Genomic DNA, 21,392 nt, shown 5'->3' on the forward strand with positions numbered 1-21,392 from the left:
CTTGAGCCTGTAAGATTCAGATGTACTCTGAAAAATGCTTTGATTGGAACAGAACCATGTTTTATAAACCACTGCTTAAATAAGTGTGCCTAAAACCGATAGTTTTTGTTATGTGTTATATATGAAGTTTGCCTTCTAAAATAAATGTATAATTTGTGATGGTCATAGTAATCTTTGGAGAAGGTTTGCAATATGTAACCATTCACTTTTAACTTATACAAAAATATTTAGATTTATATAGGAGGAATTTGGCACTGTGCTAAGGTGAGTGTTCTGTCAGTGCAAACAGTTCGACTTCCCAGACAGGCCTATCCCCCTTCTCCTCCTGCTATGCATCATTCAGAGGGTTATTCCGAGTCAGTTTTAGGGGTAGAGGGAGGCAAGCCCCACTGAATGTCTCCTGTTGGTACTTGTTAGGCGAACCCCACCATATGTATTTTTATCATGGGAATGGACTTTCTGGTGGACTTTTGCATTTCAAGGATTATGAAGACGTTCAGATTGAAAATAATTTTATGTTCCCTAAAATGAGGGTTCTGTGAATCAAGGACAGAAGCAGAAAGATTTGTCCCATCACATCTCAACCTGAAGCATGAAAAAGGTCTCTTGAGCTAAGATCCAGTTCACAGATTAGTTGACAGGCATTTGTAGGATGATCACCTCTTCCCTGTGGTGGCTGCACACAGTCCAGGACTGTGCTGGCGTACAGCTCGCATGGGCCCAAGAGCAAGTCTATAGGCTATATTTTTGCAATCTGTGGACTGAAGCAGACAACCACTAACAGTGCAATGATTGCTTGAAAATCTGCCACACGTCAACTGGTAATCCATAGAAAGCAGCAATCATCTGTCTCCACTCTCACAATTATTTATTATTTATTTTGTTTATTATAGCCTGCCTTTCCTCAAAAAAGCTCAAGGCACCTAGCAGCAAAAATAAAACCACAAGTTAACAATTCAAAATGTCACTTTTGATTGAATACAAAAGCATGAAAACATTAAAATAGCAGCAGAAAACAGCAAGACAGCAAGTAAAAATAAAAATTACTCAAAAAGGCTCCCCACCCCGACAGTTAAAACCGATTACAAGCTAAACGCCTTTCTAAAAGGGAATTCCACAGCTTAGCAACTGCCACAAAGAATGCCCTCTCCTGGTCACACACACACACACACACACACATACACAAACACATGTTCAGGGGCAGCAGAATTACCAAGAGTTGGATAATCATGAGTGAACCAACTATTCAAATGCAAGTGGAAACACTGCAATGTAGTGCCAACTTGGACAGCCACTCCAGAAGGGATACCATGGCTGATGGTCTGGAAGGCAACTGAGAGACGAAGGAGAATCTGAGATCCCGACAACTAGACGTTTTGGAATCCATTTTACTGAAAGTTTAGGAGTCCTAAGAGACCAGTGTGTTCTTCGGAGCACTGGGAAAGACTAGGGGAGCATGGGCTGCCTCTACCCCCTGGGGAATGCAGTGTGCATGGGTTTCAGAGTTCCTGGCCTGGGTTTTAGAAAGCTGAGGGGGATCTACCAGGGAACCAAGCAAGCTGCTTTGATCTTGGGCAGAATAAGCCCCCTGATAGCTAGCCCTGCTTCCCCCAGCAAGTTGTGAGCAGGTTGTACCAAGGAGTGCAGGATGCACAAGCTCAAGGTGTTTTAATGCATCATCAGTCCCCTCCCATCTGGGCTGTGAGAGTGCGTGGAAGGGTGGTGGCAGCAACTACCAGGCAGTAAGACCTGACTGACAGCACTGTAGGGCTGTTGGACAAGAAAACGGGTGCGAGAGGCTCTCCTGAGCACACACACCCTTCTCCACATTGGTTGCTCAAAACTGTAGATATAAACAGAGCCCATTCCTTGTCTGGAAATATAAACAGTTGTGTAGCTAGAGGGAGCTTAGTTGAAATCAGAAAATCAGATTCGAACCGCTGACCTTCTGATCAGCAAGCCCAAGAGTCTCAATGGTTTAGACCACAGCTACTAGTAGAGTCAGAAGCTGAGTCTGCAATGCAGAGTGAGCTAGACCAGAGAGCCAATTTCTTGGTGTTACCAGTTTCTGCTCTTGAACTGGCTTTTCTTTGGCAAATAAATGCTGAGTTGTGTTTGGTTGAAATTCTATAAAGTACTAGCAGGTGGAGCACAAAACAAATAGTATAAGTTCCAAGCTGAGAGTGTGGGTTGTTTTTTCCCCCTCATAAAAGCATTGAATTATTGAAATCAAACATACTTTTCTCTGCCGTAGATATCATAAAATGATTGGGCCACACCACAATCTGAATATTTGGGAGACAGAATTAACCCATTATCTTTCCTAGTTGCACAGGCTCTTTCTCCAGTAACTTTGTAGGTGGATAGGTGGAAATATAGCTTTACAATACCCACAGCTGATCTCTGTTACTTGCAGCTGAGTTCAGTAGCTGTATGACTATCCTGAATCTGAGGATAAACCAGCTTTGAATAAACCCAAAAACTAAAGAGGCAAAAGACTCTGCAGTAAAACGCTCATTTCCCAAATACAAATATTGTAGAGATGCAAATTGCCTGTGAGATAGGGGAATGAACTTGCATTCACACAATGTTGCATCCAATGTGTTATGCATTATTAGAGATGTGCATTCCACATGGAATAGGATTTTAGCCTTCATTTCAGAAGTTAGATAGGCTTACTTTATTTCTCCTTGACTTTGCATTATGTTGTTGACATTTTATAGTCTTTTGAGGGCACCAAGCTGTGGAGCTGTTCTTTCAGTGATCACATCTGGTTTCTTGGCACAGCAGTTACTTTGTTACAGCGTTAGTTTAGGGAGCCTCTCTTGGGGTCAGCTTGCTGATGGGCTGCTTTGTTTCTCTTCCACCATATTCATTCCCTGGACTTGCTTTCAAACTCATTTTTCAGCTGCTTGCAGAGAAAAAGGTTGATCTCCCCTTAGAACAGAAAAAAGCAAGGAATGATCTGATGCATGAATTTGATTGGTAACTGCAGCCATATATGTGCTACTGCATCTCCATTATTGCCAGAAACAAGTTCACACACTTCCTTGCTGTACTCAAGCCTCAACTACTCCATAGTGAATTGGTAAATCTTCCTCAATCCACCTATTAGGTGTTTAAAACCATGCATAAAAATATAAGAAGTTGAAGTTTTTATTTTCCCTGTGTTATGACAATATGTAAAATATGTCTTGTGTTTGACTTCACTTTTTAAATTTTATGGTATGCACAGCTTGCTTTCCACAAAAATCGCTAAGAAATCTAAATAATAAAGTTACATAGATGAAATTTTATGCTCAAATGTAGTAAAAGAAATGTATGTGACTCCCTAGATTCACAAGGGATCAGCAAGCTAACATCTTACATCCAGTATCTCTCTCTCTCTCTCTCTCTATATATATATATATATATATTTATATATATTCATTCATGTGCCAGAAGATTATTCTTAAGAAGCTCAACTGTGCAGATGATGACAACAACTTTTTCCTAATAAGCACAAAGGCCTCTGAGCACAGGGGTTTTTGTTTGTTTGTTTTAATCTGAACATACTCCCAAATTGATTGTGGTCTCTGCGCTTGTAAACAGCTGTAGGGAGCCTGCCTAAGATGGAATCATCAGAAACAGTAGAGAACCTTGAGAACCTCTGGCTTGCTTTCCGCCAGAATTGGAGAGCTCCAATCTCCCTACTGACCAGCCAGCCGGAATGAGGTCACAGGAGAAAGAAGCTTCCTGGGATTAACACCTAAGCCACAGATGGCCATCAAAAGGGATCCCAAGCCTAAGCCATTTCCCTCCCAGTTTTTTGGTGGCCATCACCAACCTTGCTGTTTTCCATTCTACATATATGTTAAAGAAGTTCTGGAAGGAGATGGAGTTTCATTTTAGCTTTGGGAGGAAGCAGGAAAAACCACACACACACCCCTCCCTGACAGTTTCTTGATGTGCTGCTTAGGAGAGCAACAGGGGAGAGGTCTTACGTTGCACTGAGTAATGTTCCCAAGGTATCCACAGCTTGCAGAGCACTTGTGTCCTAGGTTTTTGTCACGGTCTCTTCCCTTGTGACAGGATAGAGACCTGCGTGCTTCTTCCTTTGGCCTCCCTCTGCCATCCTGAAAGGATGCTTGTAAGTGATATAATGGACTCATTCCTCTCTGAGGATGAACTCATGGCCAAACTGTATCCAGATTTAATGGTAATCAACACTGTTTTTCACCTGTATCAGGTATCTGTAACAGTGACAAATTCTCCATTCCTGTTTCTGTTTTTTAAAGTTTGAGAGAAAACAAATGGATGATTATTCATTCTTTTCTTGGTGTGAAGCTAAGACTTGAATCAGGACTTCATTCAACAGCTAGGCCAAAGCTTCTGATTGATTTCTGATGTGTATCAAAACATAACTCAGAAGCAAAGTGAATAAGATCAGGTGTCTATTTGCATATACTGTATTGTAAAGAAACAAGGGCACACAATTCATGTAATACGCTTCATAGCTGACGTGCAGCTCATGTATTTTGTACTCAGGTATCATAGCCAAGTACACACAAAAAAACCTGAGTGCAACCCTACAAGGGCTTTGCCAGGAATGGTAGGTCTGTTAATTGCTTCTGTTTCGAGAAGTAATGTCCCACTCAATTACCAAAGCCTAATAGTGCATGGCCTGTGGCAAAGAATTTGGTATTGATCGGTGCCAAATGTGGCTTTTCACTTTGCAAAAGTCTGAGAAGCAGGAATAGATTGTTGTTTTGAATTTCAAGTACTTAGCTGTCATTCATCAAAATAAGGGCAATCTCTTAGCAAACAAAAAGGCATTATCCAGCTATTGACACCATCTCTAGATAGAATGAACACATCAGCAGGATTTTAAAATATAAAAATAGATTTCAGAAGTCTGTTTCAAAAGTCTGTGTCTGCAGAATGACTGAAAACAATGTTAATTTTTCCATAAAATACTGAACCCCATTTATCAGGCGTACTTACCAGAGGAAAAATAAATTGTTAAGACCACTGGCCTCTTATTTTCTAGCAGCAGCTGTTTTGCTAGTGGTAGCAGCAGCAGCTCCTCATATAACATGTTTTATGATGAATGCAAGCAAAAGCCAACTTTGAAATTCCAGCACTGCCTTGTACGCATAAAACATAAAACCAATTTAAAATAACATAGCTGTTCAATGTGAGTCGTTCTCCCCCCGCCACCCCAGTTCTCTAAATACATTCCGTATGAGTACCAGGGCCTTGTCTGTTGATTTCTCCTTGACTTGCCCCCAAGATGTTTTCGATTCACCAGCTGAAACTAGTACAAAGTATGAAATTATAACTGCCTATAAAATGTAGGTGCAAGGTGAGCAAAAGTACATGTATGTGCATGCATTATTTTAAAGCCATGTAGATGCCTGTTGTAAAGACCTTTGTAGGTAATCTTGGTCTGTGTCTCTTGCAAGAAATATGATAAATTGCAAGCCTGTACACAAGATACATAAAGTATCAGTGTTTCATTCCAGCATGGCCCAATTATAGGGTGAGCAGCTATTTCAACAGATAAAAGTAGTAGTTGCCAGTCTGCTTGGTCAGTGCCAAAAGGTTTAGCCTATGGCAGGAGTGGGAAAACTTTTTGGCTCCATGGGCCATAATACCATTATCAGGATCGGCCTCATGAGGCCACCCACCTATCAAAATCTTTTGTGCTTCAAGTCTCCTTGTGCGCCTTTTTTAAGTCCCCCAATCTCAGAGGCTTCAAAAGGGGAAAATAGAGAAACTTGCAAAGGGTTCTCCAAGTCTTCCCACTTTAAGTTCCTGATCTTGGAGGAGTCACAAAGCCTGTACCAAGTCTCTCTTCCAATTTAAGCCTCCAAGGATGAAGGGGGAAACTTGCAAAAGGCTTTAAAAATGCCTCACACTTCTGTTTGAGCAGTTTTAAAGCCTCTCTGAAGAAGATTGCATGAGACACCTATTTTGAAATGAATTTTAGGGATTTAATTGTCACTCAGCTGATGAATATGGTGCAAATTGTGTTGCCTTGGCTGTGCAGTCTTGTTCCTGGGAACAAGATCATGTAGCCAGTGCAGAATTAAACCCTGTCCTCCCATCCTGTTGACATTAGTTGATGGGTCTGGGCATAGTTTTTTGGGGGAAAGCCCTGTGAACCAAACTGGATGCCTTGGCAGGCCAGGATTGGCCTATGGGCCAGAGGTTCTCTACCCCTGGCTTATGGTTTCATGTTTTTTTCAGGCATTAAGTATCATTCGTTGCTGAGAGCCAGTGTGGTGTAGTGGTTAAGAGCGGTAGTCTCTTAATCTGGGGAACCGGGTTCGCGTCTCCGCTCCTCCACATGCAGCTGCTGGGTGACCTTGGGCTAGTCACACTTCTCTGAAGTCTCTCAGCCCCACTCACCTCACAGAGTGTTTGTTGTGGGGGAGGAAGGGAAAGAAGAATGTTAGCCACTTTGAGACTCCTTCGGGTAGTGATAAAGCGGATATCAAATCCAAACTCTTCTTCTTCTTCTTTGATGAAACAACAAACTATGGTAAAGTGTCAATGGACACTAAAGCTTCTGAATTCTTCCCTCAGCCATATGCGCCCAAGGCTCACTTAGGCGTGTTTACAGTTTATTAAGATACCCAAACATGGCCTTGGGAGACTTGTTTTAAACTAGGATTTATTTGTTCAAAATTGTTGGTTGTGTTGATAAATTTGCTATGCTCATGTCTTAATTTGTTCCAGGGTCAGCATTGGGCATCTGCTTTCAGTACTAAAGCGTCATGTGCTCTTGAGGGGATGCAGAATTCATTTCCTTTAGTTGTGCATTATTACAGAGAGTTCACACACAACAACAACAAGGGAACAGACTTCCAGATCAGAGGGTGACTTCTGCAGCCCAACTCAACCCTGGTATCTTTCTTCCTAGAAATTGATTCCTAGCACTGATTATGCCACCAAACCTATCAATGGCTATGCAGTGTTTCACATACTGCCCTGATGACCTTGAGTGCATTAGTGAGCTTAAGTGTTTAGTGCGATGGATCACATGTTCTCGAGCGATGTTGAACAGAATGTGACTCGCAAAGAACTAATGGGTGCAAACAAGGAAACCAGTCAGTGAGAGAGTACTGGTCGAGATTTGCTATGCTGATCCATAAACTTGGGTGGGATCTGAGTTTGGAACCAGTACAAATGTTATTTGAGGAGGGCTTATCCTCTTGGGTGAGAGACGAACTTTCCCGCTCACCCCGCCTGGAATCGATGGACCAGCTGACCAAGTTGGCGCTCGCTGTAGGAGTCCGACAAGAGACGCGCGCTCTGGAAAGGCGGGAAGGGAGAGCAGAGCGTTGGCATGACAACCGCATTCCAGACGTGCCAGCGTCTACTGTGCCACCCGAGGAGCCAATGGAGATTGGAGGAGCGAGCGCACGGGGGTTTTCAAACTCCAGCGAGGTGCGTAAGAAGGAGGGGAAAACCAGTAAGAGGTGTTTCCTATGCCAGCAGCCGGGACATTTTGCCAGAGCATGCCCTCAGAAGAAGGCATGGCAAGGAATGGTGGGGGCAGTGGGGAGTGAGGAGGAAAAGAAGGAGGCGCCGGGAAACGGCAGTGCTTGGCTGCAGGAAGGCGGGCACAGCAGCCAGGCGAGCAACCAGTAGAAGTGCCCAAACCAGACCCCCCCCCGAGCAGCCATCGCCATAGAGGTGGTGCTAGAACTCCCAAACGGACACCCCATCAAAGTGAAGGCGCTGCTGGATTCAGGCAGCTCTTGTAACTTCTTTAGCAAGGATTTTGCGCTAGAACACCAGCTACAGGTGGTGCCTCTAGAACATCCCCTGCAAGTAACCACGATTGATGGGAGAGAACTTTTGGGAGGGGAAGTGACCCACCAGACCCCGCCCATGAAAATGACAGTTTCCAGACACACTGAGACAATTGCTTTTCACGTAGCCACCTTAGCAGGACCACCTATCATACTGGGAATGAGTTGGCTGGTACTGCCCGACCCAGTAGTAGGGTGGCACCAGCGGACAGTCACCTTTGGGTCAGCTCACTGCGTAGAGCACTGCCACGAAGGGGAAACCCCGAGGATGGCAGTAGCCAGGGTGGCAGGGATGGCGGTGGGAGAAAAGGTGAGAGTACCACCTCAGTATGCAGACCTGGAAGAAGTCTTCAGTGAGAAAGAGGCGGATAGACTACCCCCTCACTGGCCCTTTGACTGTCAGATCAACCTACTCCCAGGGGCTCAGTTACCAGTGTGTAAGCTGTACGCCATGTCAGACAGGGAGATGCAGGAGTTGCGGAAGTTCATTGACAAGAATCTGAAGAGGGGCTTTATACGTGAATCAAGGGCAGTGGGGGGCAGTCCAGTGTTCTTTGTGGACAAAAGAGACTCCAAAGAACCCCGCTTAGTCGTAGATTACAGGTCCGTCAACCGGGTGTCGGAACCAGTGACCTTCCCAATGCCCAGGATTGATGACATTTTGGCCAGGGTAAGGAAAGGGAAGGTTTTTACCAAGTTGGACCTTCGAGGGGCGTACAATTTGATAAGGATGAGGGAGGGGGATGAATGGAAAACCGCGATGTTCAACCCTCTGGGGGCCTTTGAGTATCTCGTTATGCCCTTCGGATTACAATCGGGATCCAGCACATTTCAAGCATTCATGCACCACGTGCTGGGGTCCCTGCTGTACAAGAATTGTGTGGCCTTCCTGGACGACGTGCTTATCTACTCAGAGAACGAGGAGCAGCATGTGAAAGATGTCAGGGAAGTGCTGAAAAGGCTGCAGGAGCATCAGCTGTGGGTCAAACTGGAGAAATGCCAATTCCATGCCCGAGAGGTGGAGTTCCTGGGCTACAGGTTGTCAGACAAAGGTCTGGCAATGGACCCAGGCAAGGTGCAGGCCGTGCTAGAATGGAAGCCTCCCAAGAACAGGAAGGACGTGCAGAGGTTCTTGGGGTTTGCAAATTTCTACAGGAAGTTCATCAAGAACTTCGCCCATCTAACGGCACCCATAACGGATTGTCTCAGCAGTAAGAAGTTCGAATGGACGGAAGAGGCCCAGCGTTCCTTTGAAAAGCTTAAGAGGGCTTTCGTGTCGGAAGAGCAGCTCCTACATGTGGATCTGCGGAAGCCAATGAGGCTAGAGACGGACGCGTCAGACAGAGCTGTAGGAGGCATATTGCTCCAGCAGGGAAATGGGGGACAGTGGAAGCCGTGTGCCTTCTTTTCCAGGAAGCTGAACAAGTCAGAGCAAAACTATTCAGTGTACGATCGGGAACTGCTGGCAATTCACGAGGCCTTTCGACGATGGAGACATTTTCTCATAGGCGCACAGCACTAAGTCCAGGTGTGTACTGACCACAAGAACCTGGAATATTGGAGAACGGCGAGAGTACTGAACCAACGACAGGTGCGGTGGGCTCAGGAGTTTTCCAAGTTTAATTTTGAGATTAGGTACGTGCCTGGGAAGGAAAATGTCAGAGCAGACGCCCTCTCCCGCAAGCCCGAATACGAGGAAGGGGAGGGAGGGCCAGAAGCACGTTATGTCATACCCGAGGACAGATGGGTGTGTGGGGGAGTGTTCGTAGGGAAGCAAGAGCTGGCCGGTTTGACGAGGGATGATCAGTATGCACAAACCAAGATCAGGGAAATTGGTATTACTGGGGAAACTCAGGGGGGGGGGGTTGAAGTAAAGGACGGGGCATTGTACTATAAGGGTGCATTGTACATACCGGAGGGGGATTTGAGGAGCAGAATACTCAAACAACTGCATGACAACCCCACGGCAGGACATTTTGGCCAACATAAGACAATGCTACTGGTCACCAGGCAGTTTTGGTGGCCACGGGTGAGGGAAGATGTGAAGGAATATGTACGCGGGTGCCAGTGCTGCCAGAGAGCGAAGGGGGAGAGGACAGCACCTGCGGGGTTACTGGAGCCCTTACCCACACCAGAGAGACCAAGGGAGGGGGAGCCAGAAGCGGAAAACGCATGGGTCCCAGCAGAAGAGATTAGGGATGCGTATCTACAGGAGGAGTTTCATAGCAGGTATCCGAGAAAGCCCAAACCACCAGAGAGGTTCTGGGGGGAGCAATTTGGCACCACCGATGAAGAGGAAGAGTTTGAGGGTTTTCCCACCTCCGAAGAGGAGGAAGGGGAATTGTCCGAAGAAGAATCCGACTGGGGAGATTGGGGAGAGAGAAGAGACAGCAGCAAATGGAGAGGGGTGTTTGAATCATCAGATGGAGGGGAGAGTTCCTTCCGGGGGTTTCCTGCATCACCGTCCGAGGAAAGGACGGGGGGGTTGGAGGGCCCTGGGAGGGAGGTGGATGTCAGGGAACTGACATCAGAGCAGAGGGGAGAGGCGAGGCTCCCAGATTCTGCAGGAGAGGGAACGAGTAAGGGAAGAGAGAGAACGTCATCTGGTGAAGGAAGTCCAGGTGACACCAGGAAGAAGGGAGAGGCAGAGAGCATCTCGGAGGTGAGGCTCCGAGACTCTTCCAGTGAAGTCAGTAAGAAGGGTGGAGGACCACCACTCGGCACGCCCACTCTGCGCAGAAGGCTTCCATGCAGAGAGGCGAGGCGAAGGTTGTCCGTTAAGGAATTCTTATGCTGGAGGAAATTTAGGAGATGCCCACTCACGGATTCTGCTAGCGACTGAGCAGCAGCGCCAAGGGCTGCTCAGTTAGGGAAAGACACAACCACCCCTAAGCAGTTTGGAACAGCTGGAGGTTTACACACAAGCAACCCCAATTCCTTTGACACATTAGTTTGGCCAGTTATGCTCTATTGACTGAAATTTTAATACTCTTTAGCAAGGTCTTTGTGCTTTTAATAAAAGAAATTCCAGCACAAATTTTGCCTGTTTTAGACATTGACTGATGGCATATAGCATGTTCGCTTAGTAATCTCTCAATGTTGTGAGTTTTATTGTTTTCTCTTTAACTTGTAGCACAACTTGTAAGTCCTCTACTCATTTTAATAATGGAGTTATTCTGCAGGAACAAAAAACCCTGGGTGATAACTAACACTTCCCTTCAACTGAACCTGTCAGTGAAATGGAAGAGGGAGACCATTTTTGGTAACCCCATCTCCCGCTACACCCTCACTTCCAAATCTACTCTGGAGGGGCCCCCAACTTGCCACATAGCAGCTTTTTAGGAGGTGCAGAAAGTGGAGGGGGATAGTATTGCCTTCCATTAGCAGAGGTGAAGCATTTGTTTGTTCTTTTCAAAGGAGCTTATAGAATGAAATTTTTGACAAGTTCTAATTTAGTATAAAATAAGTATATTTCAGAGATGTGTTGATCTCGCTGTATGCTATTGCATATTCCACTTGTTAAAGAAAAATAATTTTAATACATTAATCTGAAACGAGCACAAAGCAATTTTGTCTCCTGTGCAGAGAAGAACTTACATATGCTGTATATTACGTGCCTTTCAGTAATTCACAGACAGATGTCACACAGTACTTTGGTATATTTTGCTAGCATTTGATAATGGCAGATTAATGTTTTGGTTTGTAATTGGTGAAGGAAGAACCAATGAATACCTAGAAATGAATTCCTAAGAATAACCGCTGTATATGAATTTTAGCACAAGGGGTTGTGCTTTGAAGCAGAGTTCAAATATGCTCTTTAGAATGCTTCTTTATGCAAGCAGACTCAAAAAAGTTCTGGAATACTTGAATTCCATTGGGGGTTAAACCTCATTTAGGAGCAAAACAGGGCAAGCATGAAAAGACATTTGGGAACATATTAATCACTGCAATGTGTCTCCATGTATTCTAATATTTAAAGTAAACATACAGTAGAGTCTTTTTACTAACATTTTGGGAAAAGAAGTTAACCGGTAAAAGTTTGACACCCGAAAGTCCCATCCATCCCCCCATACTCTTGCCTATTTCCTCTGTTCATTAAGTAGCTTGTGCTAATATATCATAGATACCAGGGGAACGTTTCTTTTCTGAAAAAATACAATTAAAGGGTACACGTAACACAGTTCTTCCCTTAAACTATTGGATTTCTATATTAGGAATTCTAAGGTGGTTTGTGCAGCAGATAAAGGACAAAGTGAGGAAATTATTGTGAAGAAAATGATGTATGAACATAACTTATTCCAAAATGTGAGATGGAAATTAGTGAATAGGAGATGTAGGAGTTTAAGCTTCAGGCATCCTTTTCAGGGGGAAATGGTTTTAGCAGTTTTGAGAGTCAACAGTAGTTGCCAGAGTTCCTTAACAAATAAATGAACTATTTGTATAACAAGAGGAGGAATAGATACCAAGTACAGAATAGACATTGAAAACATAAGTTACATCCCCAGCTGTAGGCGCTTGAGGTTGCATCATATTCCTGTTGAAGACCAAAGGGGGTTCTTTGTGATCATTCTTTCAAAGTTGCCCCAAGACGTGCTTTAAAATATGGTTGGGTTGTTTTTTTTAAGTGTTGTATTTCAGGAGACTGCTGCTATCTTAGATTTACTCCCAGGTAATTGAGATTAGGATTACAGTTTAAGGCTCTAAATAACATGGGACCCAAATACTTAAAGGAACACCTCTGTATTGAGATCTGCAGGAGAGGTCCTTCTGTTGTCTAACCGCTGGGTAAAGCCTACAGTGACACAAGGTAGGGCCTTCTCTGTGGTGACACCTCATTTATAGAACTTCCCTCTCAAGATACAACTGGCACTTTTGCTAACTGGTTTTTGAAGTCCTCTTCACCCAACCCTTTGAAGGGGGTTAATCTAGATGAGATCAACTGTGAGCTGCAGTGTTAGTTCTGGTTGTTATTTTCATTTTATTGTTTTAAGGTATTTATGTTTTGGATTGTTGCCTGTAGCACTATTTGAGCCTCCAGGACCATGTGCCAGGCAGGAGAGCAGGCCTGCATATGTTTATCCATGTGTGCCCCTGCATCCCATTCCAGCTCCTCTCCAAGGCTCCCTGGGGTTGGAGGAATGTCTGCAGTAAGGAAGCCTGCCAAATGAGATCAGGGTCCCAGCTTACAGGGACAGTCTAGGCGTTTTTGGGTGGCTGTCCTATTGCAGGAGAGCCTTGGAAAGGGGCTGACGCAGACTGCATCAGTACAGACAGGATGTGTCTGTATGACCCCTCTCTTCCTCGTACATTAATAGTCATGTGGTATTGAAAACTCAGTTATTCATGCTTGTGTTATCACTTTATGCAATCAGAGATAAACTCGGGTTTATAAACATTAAACAACCTATTAAATAACCATTAAATCTGTACAAAGCTGTAATGGTTTAAAATATTTTCATAAGTCTGAGTCTCCGTTGTGATTCACCAAAAGCTTGCTGGTGTTTGCAAATCTGAGCTGAATTGCAAGCAAACTCCCTCTCCACATGTTAGTGTTTTGTTAGAAATCATACTCAGCAGATTTTTCATGGTTGTAACTTGAGACAGTTCAAACTTTGGTGGCTTCAGCTATTTTTTTCCATTGTGTGTTTTGTTCAAACTTCAATGCAGGTGACTTAAAGTTGCACTGATGATACAGTCTCTCTTTTGCAGCCAAGTAGTGAGTTAGCTGCAAGCTTGCTATATTTTAATGACTTGGGCAGTTGGGGCAGGATTTTATAAAAAAAACTTAGGACCTATTAAAGCATTTCATTTTTAGGAAGCAGGATGGTCTCCCTGCCCCTCTGTTACTAGCCCTTTGTCATTCTACAGTGATGAAGCAACTAAGGAGTACATTACTCCAACTTTTCATACCAAGTGGGCCACAAGAGTACTTTGACATGGAACCATGGGCTGCACACTTTGGGGGGGGGGGTTGAGGCCAAAATTTGACGCTCCCCCCAGCCCTATGGCAGGGTCCTAGAACCCTCTTACCTCCTTTCCAAACCCGAGAGAGCACTAGCTGGCGGGAGGACTCTAGGACCACGTCAGAGCCTTCATTGTCTCCTTCCCAAAGCCCAGTGCCTCCTTACCCAGCTTTGGGAAGGCAGCACATGGGCTTGCAGGGAGGGGAGGCTTCAGTGTTGTTGAGGGCTGCCAAAAATGGTGTTGAGGGCTACCTGTTGGGCCACCTTGATCTTGTGGTTGGCAGGCAACCATTTTAATTACCGTATTTTTCCATGTATAAGACTAGGTTTTTCTCCCTAAAAAATAATGTCCAAAATTTGGGGGCATCTTATACATGGATAGATCTCCCTCATTTCCCCCCTTATACATGGGGGCATCTTATAGATGGAAAAATACAGTACTCCCTCTGCCCACTCTGCACCAGATAAAATGTAAAGCAATTGGATCCCCCATAATGGAGGAGTCATAGGTAAATGTTTGAACCTTAGGTAACTGTTTGGAATGCTTGAGTACTAGTATCCTACAAACTGAGATTGACATGTTTACTTTTTTTAGATATTGCACAAACAGCAAAACTGAAGTTCACACTAGTAGATTATGCTGATCTTTACTGGATAAATACTGAGGCAGACCACTTTCTCAGTCTTGTCATTAGTTTGTTTGGTTAAAATTGTTCTGAGAAGTTCTATTTTAAAATATTAAAATGTGAACGTCTAGGATTACAGTTTGAAAAAAAATAAGACTTGAAAACAGATTTATAGTTTCAGAGTTGCTTTAAATTTCATTTGGCAAAAGCAAATACCTAGGCATTTTTCCTGTTCCAATAAGCTTACCAAGCTTAATAAATTCCAGAAGTTCAAATCTTTTTTTTTCCCTTGCAAGAACAGCTGGAGTGTCCTAAAAGTATTTGTGACTGCTTTTCTAATGTAACTCACTCCCCTTTGATTTTTGGTCCTTTGAATTCTTCAGCTTTTTTGTAGTTAACTTGAATGGGTGCATTTTCTTCTTATGATTATGCCTCATTTCTCCATGTTGCAGATGTCTCATTATTTTATAAAGCATCAAATTATGGTATTAAGTAATAAATCAAAGCACAAAGAAACATTGTAGAAATCAGATGTCACTTCTGGCTCTTAGAATTGCTGAAACAAACATCTAATTTTGTATTTTTTAAATGTGTCACCTCATTCACAATATTCAAGGCAGCTTCTAGAAACAAATTTAATAATAAATTATAAACATATAAATAATTTTGATAACTTGCCTGCGGAAGGTTATATTTCAGCTTCATTGACATAATAAATGTGGTACATGTCCTTGTCATCTTCTAAATACCAGTAGCTCTAATGTTTTAGTATCCACACCATACATCAGAGATGGCTAACCTCTCTTTTGGACCTGTGGCCAACTCTCTATAGAGGACACACATCAAAAGTGGGTATGGCTGAAGCGTAGAAGTATGGTGAGAACTGCAGTCTTCAAGAGTGCTTTCCAAAAGGGGACCTGTAGAAACAGTCAGTAAATATATGTACTGTGGTACCTTGGTTCTCGAACTTAATCCATTCCGGAAGTTCATTCGACTCCCAGAATGTTAAAAAACCAAGGCACGGCTTCCAATTGGCTGCAGGAGCTTCCTGCACTCAAGCAGAAACTGTTGGACGTTCGGCTTCCAAAAAACATTCAAAAACCAGAACACTAACACTTACTTCCAGGTTTTCAGTGTTGGGGGGCTGATTTGTTCATCAACTAAGCTGTTCAAGAACCAAGGTTCCACTATATTATTGTTTTTTTAAGTGACAAATTTATTTGGGGGGAGCCTTCTTGGCACTGAAGTATCACAGTGCAGGACCTACAAGACAGAACCTACAGGAGAAGTCAGTAATATTTTTAAAGTATTTTTTAAAATTAAATAACAAATTGGGGTGGGTAGTAGGGACACAGATAAAAAACCTATGGTGTGCCTGATGCAGGCCACAGGTTAGTCACCGCTGCCCCTACATACATGGCTGCATATACACACCTTTAAAGCACATTCTTTCCCTCAAAGAATTCTGAGCCCTGCAGTTTACTCTTCGCAGAGTGACAATTCTTCTCCAAAGGATGGGAAATACACTTCAAAAGTGCTTTAAAGGTGTAGTGTGTAGAGAGTATTTGTTTCAAGCTCCCTTTTGTTAAAAAGGGGAGAAGTGCAACCTCCACACGAGTAATGAATATTGCACAGCCAAAAGCACTCTGTTTCCCCCCCTGCTGTAATCTTAATGGGGCCTTCATTTAAATTTGACGTGAATGCGTTTTTCCGAGGCTACTGGGCTTGGAAATTTGCTCATGGGACAAATTAGTACGGCTAACATTTTTATTAAAAACCTGACCCTTCTCTATGCTTTTTAACAGCAGTTTGGCATGCAGAAATGAAGTAGGTGAAACTTCTCTTAATGTTAGGTGATGGGTTAATATTTAGCTTCCTGGGGACTTTGCAGATGTAATCCTGGGTCTCTCAAATGGTACTTTGTAAATTGGGAGCCAACCCATCTTGTGCAGATTTTCTCATTCCTTTGTTGGCTTTAATCATGGTTTAGTATTACATTGACATTGGTGCTAATAATGAGCAATCAGGCTTTAACAAATAAATATGTTTGCTGCAGCGGGTGTGGTCCTATTCTTTAGTAAGCATGATGAGCACCCAGCCCTTTCCCCCAATTTTGAAGCTGCTGAGGTGGAAGAGTATTGCCCAGTGATCCCTGCCACCTATTTGGCTTCAAAGTAGGGAGAAAGGTTGGGGATTGTTTGGCAGCTGCATAGCCAAGGTGCCCAAAGAAAGCACTTTGCCCAAGGAGAGTCAAACAAGTGGGGAATGCTGGTTGTCATGTTCTCGAGGCAGCAGCCCACAACACAGCACATGTTCCCTTGGGGAAAGCCAGGGAGGGAACATGGGCTGCCCTTGCCTATGTGACAAGCAGCATGTCTTCAGGCACCATAATCCCAGCCACATGGGAAATGCCCCAGGTGGGGCAGGCAGGCAACTACAAATTTTGGCTTGACAAGAAAGAGATACGATCAATCCATTTTGCAAATACATTTCTAATCCTGATATGTACTAGCCTACCTGGTTATGTAGTAAAGTCACTTTTCCATGCTTCCTAGCCTATGTTCCTGTTCTTTCTGTTTCCTCCTTCATAGTCGCTCTGGAGAGACTGTGGCTGTTGGCATTGGGTTTTCTGGATCTTGTACTTTATCTTTGCATTGGTTGGTGTATTTAGGTTGTCTTTATGGCTTCTAAATGTGCCCGTTCTCTACAAGACTTGTGGAGGGGCTTGCAGTTTATATCATTTAATGTGTTACTCAGCCAAAAAGGAAGCAGTTGGAACGAGTCAACTGGTAGGCAAGTTTTACAGTACAGTGGTACCTCAGGTTACATACGCTTCAGGTTACATACGCTCGAGGTTACAGACTCCGCTAACCAAGAAATAGTGCTTCAGGTTAAGAATTTGTTTCAGGATGAGAATAGAAATCGTGCTCCGGTGGCGCAGCGGCAGCAGGAGGCCCCTTTGGCTAAAGTGGTGCTTCAGGTTAAGAACAGTTTCAGGTTAAGTACGGACCTCCGGAACGAATTAAGTACTTAACCTGAGGTACCACTGTACTTGATTTCTAGCTAATATGTTATAATTGGGACTGGAGGTAGGATGAACTTTAAGAACAAATAAGCTTATGGACTACTATAGTTGACTGTTGGCTATTGTTTATTATATAATCAAGGTGATGTTTCAATGATATGAAAGTGATTGCAGAATATCATGCTTCAGACTCAGAATAGCTTCCTAGATTATTCATAGTCTAACCTCCTGCAGTGCAGGAATATGCAGCCGACCCATACAGGGACCAAACCTGCAACCTTGGCATCATCAGCATCACACTCTAACCATCCAGGCTTTTCAAAACACTTCATTGTGAGCTTACGTTAACTTTTTATCTGAATTTTCAGCAGGTGGCAAAAAGTCTGAGATGTAATATAGCACAAGCAGGCACCCAGCCACTCACACAACAGGGCTTGTCTTTCCTTCCCTACCCCTGCAGCCCACTATGTGTCCCAAGACATGCTTTGGAGGATTGGGGTACAGTGGGCTGAGGGAGGAGAAAATGGTTTTTTATATATATAAAATAAAAAATAGAAGTCCCATTGCACAACCAGATTTCTGCTGCGTGAGCCGATGGACATCATTGGATGTCACTTTAAATTAATTTTCTTCTGAGATAATCAGCTGCTTGGAAATCTACTCTTGTCAGAATAGTTGATCTCTACTACTGCGCCTCTTGTGCATAACTGGGATACATTTAAGCTGTTGGTACCCAGTGCCTTGTAATAACTCAAATAAGCTGATGCCTTGTATCAGGAAGAAGCTCTGATGCTTTCTAGTCTGACTTTTCCTTCTCATGTTAATAGTGCATGACTAAAGCAGAGCCGTGTGTTCAACCAGCAACTTGTTGGCTATTCTCCGCCCCCAAGTTTGGCTTGATGCCTTTGTTCATGCTACTAATCTTTTGTCTCACCTAGCTTTGACTGGGTCAGCAACACTGCAGACAAATGACAGCCACCTCATGAAGTTTAGTCTGAGAAACTTTATGGCCAATGGCCAGAGTCCTTTTATTTGGAAATAATAAAAGTTGTTTCTTAGTGTATGGCAGCCAACTAAGGGTAGATTCTCTTCATCTGGTTTTCAGTAGTACATAGCAATGCTATTGTGGAGGCAAGGGTAGAGGATATAAACAACTGAGTTCCAGTATTCCTGTGTGTAGTTGGGAGGGCTAGCTGTGCAAACCCAATGGGCAGGTTCAAATCCAGGTAGTCCTGCTGTGGGGTCAAGGCAGCACCAATTCATCTTCCTGAGTGCGATTAACTTGATGCATAGAAATGTAAAAGGTGGCTGGCACAGAATCTATGATGTTACACCCAGTTTCTGGAGCTGGATTCTTTGGAATTTTTGATTCAACTCTGTATGAGCAGTGTTCAAAACTCCCATTGTTCTAGACACATTTTGTGACAGGGAATTTTATTAGCACAAGCAGTTTCTGAGCTCTGGGCACAGTAATGCGCCTAAGATTTCAAATTAGAGTGGAAGAAAAGGAGAGTCTTTTTATGTCTCTACACTTCCAGCTACTCTCTGAAGACTGGAGAAGAGACCCTCTTAAGAATATTAGGGGGGTGGGCAGGGGAAGGACTAGACTATGAGAAAAATGAACATTATATTTTAGCTGCAGTTCATTCATTTTCAGCTTTGTGTTCTTGTTATAAAGCATTTAGCTCCTAGCTTTCACATCTCAGTTTCTAACACTGTGTATGAGTTACCAAAGAGGTTCTAGACATTCACAACATGATCGCTTCATCCAGCTTACACATAGCAATTTTTGCCAGAAACAACTGTGAGCCATATAAAAGCCAACTAAGGGCCAACAACATTTTGCATTTTAAAAATTAAATACAGCTGCAGTATTGAGCTGCTAATTTGATTTAGCTGTTGAGGCATTAGGGATCAATTGTCTCTCTCAAACTCCCATCATACACACTTTATGTACTAATCTAAATCACACACACCCTACATAGCCACACCCATTTGTAACAAGGGTGTAAAAAATACAGGCCCCTCTAGTCTCCCCTCCACCATACAGCAAATACCAGGGACAGGAGATGGTTGAAACAGTACAGATCAAAGGGTATATCACCCCAACCCTTAACAACTTCCTCACTCAAATGAAGGTTTCTCCCCACAGTAATGTTTTGTTAAACTCTTGTCCTAATGCCCACTGACATCACCATCCAAGCTGTTGATCAGAAACAAAGCATTGGCTGTATGATCCACACACACCCAGCTTTCTTGTCCACACTCAGATTGTCACTTCTGAACATTTTTGTATCGCTCTCAAGCCACACACTTCACATTGACGGAGGCGGCTTGCCTGGATGTGAAGATTCGCAATGGTGGTAGCCCACACAGTATGTAGCCCAAGCATAGGGTGTAGATTTGCTCACCAATAGTAATGTGTTTTCAGCAGCCCTCTAATGATTACTGTAAACATGATTTAGCTCTGCAATTAAAATGAGCAAAGGCAATGTTTGTGCTATGAAAGGAAATTTGTAATTTCACCATTGTGTCAAGAAGCAACATTTCCTAGGGTTGTTTTTTTAAAAAGAAACTTGCCTCCTACTGGCCAGATATAGGAGTGGCCTGTACGTTAACACTACTGGCTGGAAAGATCTGTGTAAAGGTAATTCATAAAACCCAATTTTCCTTCCTATTAGGAAAGTCACCAGTCTAGAGAGAGCATTGGAGATGTACAAAGACTATGAGAACTCTGCTGATCTCTCTCTCTCTCCCCCCTCTCTCTCACACACACCCCATCACCATCCTCTTTTCCCTATTTCATCTTAGTCTAGGTGAGGAATGGAGCCAAGGGTTCCCTTTCCAAAAGACATCGGAAGCCTGGGAAAAAGCTGCATTGATTTCACTTGGGAATTTTGAAACTTTGGGATCTCCCCGCCCCCCACCTCTTTTCATTTTGTTTGCTTACTTTACTTTTCTGAAGCATGCCTTAGTTTTTAGCAGTAGATACTCTTTCCCTGTAGGGTTGGGTTGAGGAAAGCCTTTATTCTAACTTACTGGCTGTTGGCCAGAACAGTCAGGCTCCGTGTCAAAAGCAGTGTACTTTAAAGAGACAGTGTTTCATTTCCCATTCTGATATTCTTTTGTCTGTCTGTCTCCTTTCCTTTTTTAAATGCCAGATGTCCCCAGCCTTTGACCACCCTCAGACTTAGTATATATAATAAGTGCTGTGAAATGTTCAAACTTGAGTGAAGGGGAAATGGGAGCTGTTTTCCTAATGTGTAACTGTCAGTAATGTTACTGTTAATCACTGAACTTACAAGAGAAAAACAAAATAAAAGCATGTGATTAATTTGGTGTCCTGCCTTACATTGCCATGGTATTGTGATGCTGAACAAAAAAACTGGCAGAAGGAGCCTTGCCCTGGTGACCTGGAAATTGCAAGCCCTTTATAAAGAGATTTGGGGATTCTGTAGTTTCTGTGTTGAAAATTAACTCCTGCTGCCATGATTGTCTCAAGAGGTTTTTTATGTGTGAAAGAACTGAACAACTGCTGACTTGTCGGGGGGTTTTCCTACTTATTTATTAATATTATAAACTACTATTTTATAGAAATATGCCATCTAAATTTTTTGGTTTGATACAGTTGTAATTTTGCTTTCTAAAACTTACTTCAAGCTGTAATCTTTCTGTTACAATGCTAATATAAGGTTTCTTTTCAGTTCACTTGCGTTTATCTTCAGGGCCAATATATTTTCCAGCAGCAAAACAAATCCATGTTACTTTAAATGATAGCTAATCTAATATTTATTTATTTATTTATTTATTTATTTATTTATTTATTTATTATACCCTGCCCATCTGGCTGAGCCTCCCCAATCACTGGGCTGCTTCCAACAAAATATTAAAATACAATAGTGCATCAAACATTAAATGTTTCCCTAAACATGGCTGCCTTCAGATGTCTTCTAAAAGTCTGGTAGTTGTTTTTCTC

General features: G+C 43.1%; 2 protein-coding genes across 10 annotated transcripts in view; one reads left to right on the forward strand and one right to left on the reverse strand.

The window, feature by feature from the left end:
- The window catches only part of UST (uronyl 2-sulfotransferase), a 119,839-nt gene that overhangs the window by 88,939 nt on the left and 9,508 nt on the right, over positions 1–21,392 (forward strand). The gene's annotated exons all lie outside the window — the stretch shown is intronic.
- Positions 1–21,392, reverse strand: part of LOC308582823 (uncharacterized protein) — a 156,182-nt gene that overhangs the window by 75,136 nt on the left and 59,654 nt on the right. For 2 of the 9 annotated variants that reach the window (XR_014005861.1, XR_014005862.1), the window contains one exon: positions 2,203–2,937. The exons of 5 other annotated variants lie outside the window; for them this stretch is intronic. The gene's annotated coding sequence lies outside the window, so the exon portion shown is untranslated. Of the gene's footprint in view, positions 1–2,202; positions 2,938–13,636; positions 15,309–18,856; positions 19,884–21,392 lie in introns of those variants that run through there. 2 more of the 9 variants (XR_014005863.1, XR_014005864.1) reach the window with 2 other exon arrangements.

The sequence above is a fragment of the Podarcis bocagei genome, assembly GCF_964188305.1.
Source record: "Podarcis bocagei genome assembly, chromosome: 3".
Taxonomy (NCBI): domain Eukaryota; kingdom Metazoa; phylum Chordata; class Lepidosauria; order Squamata; family Lacertidae; genus Podarcis; species Podarcis bocagei.